This window comes from Hypomesus transpacificus, unplaced genomic scaffold, assembly GCF_021917145.1.
Source record: "Hypomesus transpacificus isolate Combined female unplaced genomic scaffold, fHypTra1 scaffold_444, whole genome shotgun sequence".
Classification (NCBI taxonomy): domain Eukaryota; kingdom Metazoa; phylum Chordata; class Actinopteri; order Osmeriformes; family Osmeridae; genus Hypomesus; species Hypomesus transpacificus.
In genome coordinates this window covers 1-7,500 of record NW_025813961.1, presented here as the reverse complement: position 1 = coordinate 7,500, position 7,500 = coordinate 1, and the positions used below count along the sequence as shown (strand labels likewise).

General features: G+C 47.7%; 1 protein-coding gene across 1 annotated transcript in view; it reads right to left on the bottom strand.

The window, feature by feature from the left end:
* Positions 1-20, bottom strand: part of LOC124465279 (ataxin-1-like) — a 12,530-nt gene extending 12,510 nt beyond the window's left edge. Inside the window, 1 exon segment of the mRNA XM_047016991.1 lies at positions 1-20. This exon segment is cut by the window's left edge and continues 575 nt beyond it. The gene's annotated coding sequence lies outside the window, so the exon portion shown is untranslated.
* Between the last annotated feature and the right edge of the window lie 7,480 nt (positions 21-7,500).

The following is a 7,500-nucleotide window of genomic DNA, read 5'->3' as shown; positions in this document are numbered from 1 at the left end:
TTACAGGAGAGTGTTAGAGAGAGAGAGAGAGAGCGAGAGAGAGAGAGAGAGAGAGAGAGAGAGAGAGAGAGAGAGAGAGAGAGGGAGGGAGGGAGAGGGTAGGGCAGGAGGGAGGGACACAGCGAGTAGAGGATGAAAAGAGAAGTAAAGACCAGAGTGAGAGCATGAGAAATGGATGACATTGAAAGGGAATGACACACGGAAAGCAATCGCCCAAACATACACACACACAAACACACACACACTCTCGCACAAAAACGCACACTCTGTACGGGCATTTTGCGGAAGCTACTATAAGAAAGATCCTTTTCACACTGGAAGAAGATAACATATATTGTGTTATATCAAAATGTAGTAACCCCCACCCTACACACACCTCACACACGCACACACACACACAAATGATGTCATGGATCGTGTCAGTAGTCCCAGGCAGAAAAACACGAACAGGCTCAGTGCCAAACCTCCCATTCACCGCTAGAGGGGAGCAGACGTCGCAGAATACAGTACTATCAGTCGATCAGCGTTGGTTCGATGACCTAGATAGGAGTTGATTAAGGAGTATCTGTACAAATGTTCCTTCCTGCAGGGGCGTGCACATCTTCTATGCCAGCTTGTGCAGAACACACAGGAACGCACAAACCAAATCCATATTTCCTGTCTGTCTTCTCTCTCTCTGTCTCTCTATCTCTCTGTCTCTCTGTCTCTGTCTCTCTCTCTCTCTCTCTCTCTCTGTCTCTCTCTCTCTCTCTCTCTCATGCACACTTGTAATCTTGCCCAGGAGAGGGACTAGCCCACGCTTGTCTGTACACAGAACGACTTCCTGTTTGGGCTTGATGGACTTCCTGTCATCTCTCAATACTACTGTGACCCTCGAGGCTAAATAAGATAGTTTGGTGTCCTGTACAATAAAAAAAAAAAAAACAGGAAGTTTGACTTTTTCCCTGTGCCATACAGATCCACCGGTTGTCGATTCTCATTTGGACTCCTGAGCATGTAGACAGAACTACAATGCAGCACTGCTGTTTTGATCTCACGGTCTACAAATCCAGACATTGCATGTGTTGACTGCGTATTCCCCACTGTTTCATGTTTGAAGGTGAGTTGATCCTCCCATACTACAGCGGTCCTCATCAACACCAACACACATCCTAGCCAATACCAATCCACGAAGGGTGCTGGCTGGGGGTGTCACAGTCAGCAGGTTCAATGACCCCTTGAAGCACTTCAATGCTCAATAGCCAACAGTAGCTGTTTACCACTGACAGAAAAACTCATACTCCCCTCTCAAAACGTTTAGAATTGAAGTTCAGACCTCAGTTTTAACCATGGAGTGGAAGAAGAAAGGTCTGTTTGTCTTATTGCCACACATGTACGTGCAGCGGCGACACAGAGAAACACACACACACACACACACACACATGCAGGAAGTGTCCAAGACATTCCTGCTCTGCAGTGATCCCGTCCTGCTGTCGCTCCTCCGACGGCAGCCAGGGGCAGTGTCGAGCCACATCGACAGCAACTTGGGCAGGACCAGGGGGGCAGGAAAGCAACCCCATCCGCATGTTCTCCTCTGCGGAGGAAAGCCCATGTGAGCATGGGGATGTGGCATGTGACCTCCACGCAGGAAGCTCCCCCCGAGCGCCGACCAGTGCCCCAAGCAGGACCCCAACCCAGGACCGTGTTGCTGGGAAGAGGCAGAGGCGAGGCACTGCCTCACTGCACCACAGCCTTGACACACAACAGCAGCTGTTTTTACTGGCCGACTTCCCCACGGAGTTGAATAGGAAAATGAGTCAGGAGGAACTGGCTGGGGAGAGGGCCGTTCCTTTCATGCTGGCTTGCTAACAGTAGACACAAGGTGAACTTGAAGTTGTCTACTAGGCATCCTTAGTTAGGTATTCCACAACGGAATGATTACGAGTTGAGTCTGGTCCATGGATACATTGTCAGACTGAGTGTGAGGTCATTGCGGGTGAACTTGCTTAGCCCTGCTCTGGGACCGAACAACAACGAGACAGACTCTCTTTTGTCTCCGTGGAGACGGACATGTTTACCGCGCGAATATACTTCCACTCCAAACTCGCTAGTCTGTTGCTATGGCGGCCTGTTAGCTGTGCCAGCCCAATTGGCTAGCGGGATAATTTGATTGGTTGTTTGTTTTTGCACACAGTGTGGGTGTGGTCGCATGAAACACATTGAAGAGCTTCTGTTGGACTGATTGAGATTGCGGGAGGGAGAAGGAGAGATAAAGTTACACACAGGGCAGAAGGTGCGGATTGTGTCCCCAGCCTGGTACTGTTTGGCTGGGGTCATAGGTCATTCTGCTGGAGACAGTCAGGTGACAAGCTATGCTCCCGTTTTTTTTTATGCTCCAGAGTTTTAACTAAACCATATGCAGGCTTGTTGACTTGATAGTATAGAAGTCCACTGTACCCTACTGTATACGGCTTTGGCATTCCATCAAGCTGTATCTGCTATGCAGTGATTGTATAATGATCCAAACTCGAGACGAATGAGATATCTGTATTAACCCTTCAAGTAGGTGTCTAAATCGTCCTCGGCTAGACAGACTTCTCCAGTACCATAAATCCCCCTTTCAGTATTTAAGAGAAGAGAGGAAGGCGAAAAAGGTTTCATAGAACGTCAACAATCTTGAACGTGCATTCCTGACAGTTTGACTGCATATGCAGACGTCTAAGGAAATAGGAGAGTAAAAAAAAAAGATGTTTTATTTGTGCACCCTTTAAATCCAATTGCAAGATTCACTCGACACAATCATTTGACCCTGAGATGCACCCATAGCAGGAATCCACGAGAGCTAGAACTCCAGATGCGCAGGTTAAAACAGGGGTTTGGAAAAGCAACCGCTCCTCCGATGATCTTTCAGCTTTTCCTTCCTCCTTTCCCTCCTCTTTCTCTCTCCCCCGAACAACAGCGTCCACGGTAACGGCCCAGTCACCAAGGAGACAGATGAAAGGTTCTATATATAATCACATACATATCAGACAGCCGGCGCTCACTCACCCACGCAGCGCTCTCACAAGCGCGCGCACACGCTCGCACACACACACACACACACACACACACAGACACGCAGACAGACAGACAGATAGAGAGACACAGACAGACACACACAGACACACAGACAGACAGAGAGACACACACAGACAGACAGACAGACAGACAGACAGACAGACAGACAGACAGACAGACAGACAGACAGACAGACAGACAGACAGACAGACAGACAGACAGACATACATACATACATACATACATACATACATACATACATACATACATACATACAAACATACAGACATACAGACATACAGACAGACAGACAGACAGACAGACAGACAGACAGACAGACAGACAGACAGACAGACAGACAGACAGACAGACACACACACACAGCTGATTCTGTAGTCTCTCTGTCTATCTTTCTGTCCGTCTTTTCTTTTATACTAGTTTGTACACTATTGATCTTTATTGCATTCTTCCTCATCTCTCTATTCTCAGTCTTTTCCTTCAAATCAATCAGCCACTCTCTCTCTCTCTCTCTCTCTCTCTCTCTCTCTCTCTCTCTCTCTCTCTCTCTCTCTTCATCTCTTCATCTCTCCCTCTCTTCCTGAGGTCATGTCCACCATATAATAAAAATTGACTAGTCCGATAGCACTACAGCTACTATAACAGCTTCTACCACATTTTTGACAAATAAATGGATCTGACCATTGATTTGACCCGGTTGTTGCCTCTGCCAGCCAGCCAGTCTGTCTGTTTGTCTGTCTGTCTGTCTGTCTGTCTGTCTGTCTGTCTGTCTGTCTGTCTGTCTGTCTTCCCATTAGTCCGTCCTGAGTGTTGTCCTAATCAGAAATCTCCTAGTCCTGCATTCAGCACTTTAAGCCACAGTGCTCCTTTACTCCTCATCCCCATTCACAAACTCACTGATCCTATATCACAGCCATTACCACTCAGCCACAAGGAATGGAAGTGTGTGAATATGTATGGTTGTGTTACACCTTTGTGTGTCACACAGTTGCGTGTGACAGAAAAAGTCGGAAGTGAGTGAGTGAAAGAGGGAGGGAAGGAGGGAGGTAGGTAGGTAGGTAGGTAGGTAGGTAGGTAGGTAGGTAGGTAGGTAGGTAGGTAGGTAGGTAGGTAGGTAGGGAGGGAGGGAGGGAGGGAGGTAGGGAGGGAGGTAGGGAGGGAGGGAGGGAAGGAAGGATTAAGGAGGGAGTGGAATGGATGGGCAAAACACTGCTAAGCCCCTCTACTGCTCTCTAATCCCACAGTGTTGAACAGTACACAAATACACACACACACACAATCTCAAACGTCCATATAAACATACACAAACGTTCCCCACGTCAAATAAAGGACACGCAACACACACACACACACGCAAACAAACAAGCCACGGACTTCCAAAGAAAACAATAACCAGCAGACATGAGATTTGGGGAAGAAAGGATGTGCCAAAGACAGAAAGAGAGAGCCTCTGTAGGAGATTTGATAACTCTGAGGCAAGCTTTAGGTATGCTGAATATCTCTTAGAATACGATATGTATTCAACCTTTATGTTGCATTGAACCTTTATGATTTACAATACGGAAGGAAATAGCGTTTTCTGTGCATATGGACGTACACGCTGTACTTGGTGGGCAGCTAACAGCAATGAGTTTGGCCGCATGGGATGTGTACGTGCTGCAGTAGACAGACAGCTTTCGGCCATAGCGTGGGGATAAAGGAACAGCAAAGTTGTTATGTGTGTGTCTGTGTGTGTGTGTAGGGTCATGGGGAGGTGGTGCGATTGCTCAACATGTGGCCTCGTCATGGCCTATTATGATTGTCCTCTTCAATTGCAGCCAGACAAAGACGTGAGGTAGACAAGAGGTAGGAACACACGCACACACATAATGTACACAGTGTACTGTTTGATTGCATTCACTCAAACACACTCCGGATATCAAGGGAGACACTCACAAATCGACCCACACGTGGTGTACACACACACACACACACACACACACACACACACACACACACACACACACACACACTCCTCAGGTGCTCAGGACTCCTATTATGATGAGTGAGGCCACCACAGTGACACACAATAGCCACTGATGAAGTGGAAGAACACACGAACGCAGACGCACACGCACGCCCTGTGAGCCAATCAAATGGACACGACCGACACAGTGCACTATTATCAAAGCTGACAAGCCAGTGGTCGTTCAGCCAGCCTCACCTCGTCTGGTTTGGAGAGGTAAACACGTCTCTCGAGACATGGTCCTGTCGGAGCGGTCGTTATTTATGACCAATCAAACGTTTAGATAAGGCTGAGATCATCAGCACGCAGTGGGAGAGCACCCACATGTTCACACACAGATACACGCACACACGCGGACCGGCGGGGCTGTAAGCAGGCGGATATCTGATAGCATGGGAACTAGGGAGGCTGGGACTGGAAGAACTCTGCTCTGAACACGCACACACACACACACACACACTCACACACATACACAGTCCTGTGACAGTCCCAGCAGGTGATCTAAGGCGACCTCAGATGGCACAGGTGTCTTTAAGAGCCAGCTCAAAGACAACCAAGTGTGGAGTAAACTTCACAGGAGATGACAGGGAAATGATCTACACTTTGCCCTCTTTTGGTTGAATGATAAAATGCATTCAAGGAGGGAGGCTATGGTGGCGGCCCAATCGAGAAGGTTGTGGACTTGCACAGAACCTGACTTTCAACATTTCAACATTGTTTTCTTTCTATTAAACTTCATTGCGGAAAAGACAGCAGACACGCAGTTAGTAATAGAAATACGTCAGATATTTCAAAGGATCCATTTCATCTAAATGAAATCCAAACCAGGGTGAACGGTGTGAAAAAAGCAGGTTTACTAAAGTTATTTCAATACATTTGACAGTTTAACAGATGTCAATTCATCGGATCATAAAAAGTGGCATTCTGTTCAAGAACTAAAAAGATGCTTTCATGTTACTGCCTTATTTATTTATTACCACTAGGGGGAATGAACAAACCGAATTTACTCGAGAAGAACTGAAATATTTTAGGTTTCCAAAGAACTTTGCAAATGAGGGCTAGAATTGACATTGTTCGCACCCGCAGCTAATACAAGGGTTTATACTATCATTAAAGTTCTCCTTTCAATTGAAAGCACGGTTGGTACGAACTTCCTTTTAGTCACATCCCCCAAAAAGCTATCAGTATGTACAGTAAAAGCCCCAATCTGTAACTCAAGTGTTTTGAAGAGAACCCATTCACTCAGACGGCGTCTCCTCTGCTCTCCTTTCCCTCCATTCCCGGATGATGACAGAGGAGAAATGTAGAAGGGTTTTGAAATATTCAACTCTGACCTCTCGACGCCCTTTCAGCCATGTTGAAAAAAGTGCCTTTGCTCCCAACAGAGGCGAAAGCTTTTAGGTAGAGAGAGGAACTGAGTGTGAACGAGAGACGGAGGGAGAGAGGGGGGGGAGGAAGAAAGGCATGGAGATAGAGAATGGAAAGAGAGGGAGAAAGAGAGAAAGAGAGAGAGAATAGTGGAAGATGCCAGGGAAAACACAAGCTGGTATATTCCCGTTTGAAAGCACGCCATTCACAAGAGTCGAGCGTTAAACAGCTGTCGTTACATTCAGACACATGTCTGACGAATGAGAGGAGAGGGTGCTAATGTGGGTGTTAGATGGCGAGCCTTCTCCAATGCATGTGCGTGTGCACGTGAGGGTTTGATGAGAGAAGCCCTTCTTCTCTGCCACTCTCCTCTCTCCATCTCTCTTACTTCCACTGTCCCCACCCTCTCTCTCTGTCTCTCTGTCTCTCTCTCTCTGTCTCTCTGTCTCTCTGTCTCTCTCTCTCTCTGTCTCTCTGTCTCTCTGTGTCTCTGTGTCTCTGTGTCTCCCTCTCTCTCTCTCTCTCTCTCTCTCTCTCTCTCTCCTCTCTCTCTCTCTCTCTCTCTCTCTCTCTCTCTCTCTCTCTCTCTCTCTCTCTCCCACACGTTCTCCCCTTTCTCTCCCCTCTCCCTAAAAGAACAAAGGCAAGCTGCTATGAAAGATCTAACTCAGACATAAAAGAGGAGGCCCCAGACTGTGTGAGATCCTGCGAGCGGCTCGCCCCAAATGAAAGAAAGCATCTGGAAGACCTGTGGTCTTGAGGAGCGCTGTGCAGACCCCCCCCCCCCCCCCCCCCGACACTGCAGAGAGGTGTGTGTGTGTTTTAGGACTCTGAGCTCCGTGTGTGTCACACAGCCTTCTGTCTCATGGATGAGGCACGACACACAAACAAGCGTCCTTACACACGCTCAGACACACACACGCGCACGCACACGACTCAACCGCCCGCCCACATCAGACCTATTGACTTGAGACCATGACCACATCTTTCCCAACTTATTTATGAGGAATATCCTTCTACCGCACCCCTTCCCGCCACGCACACTTTCCGAGGAGGATCTGCGTCCATTTTAG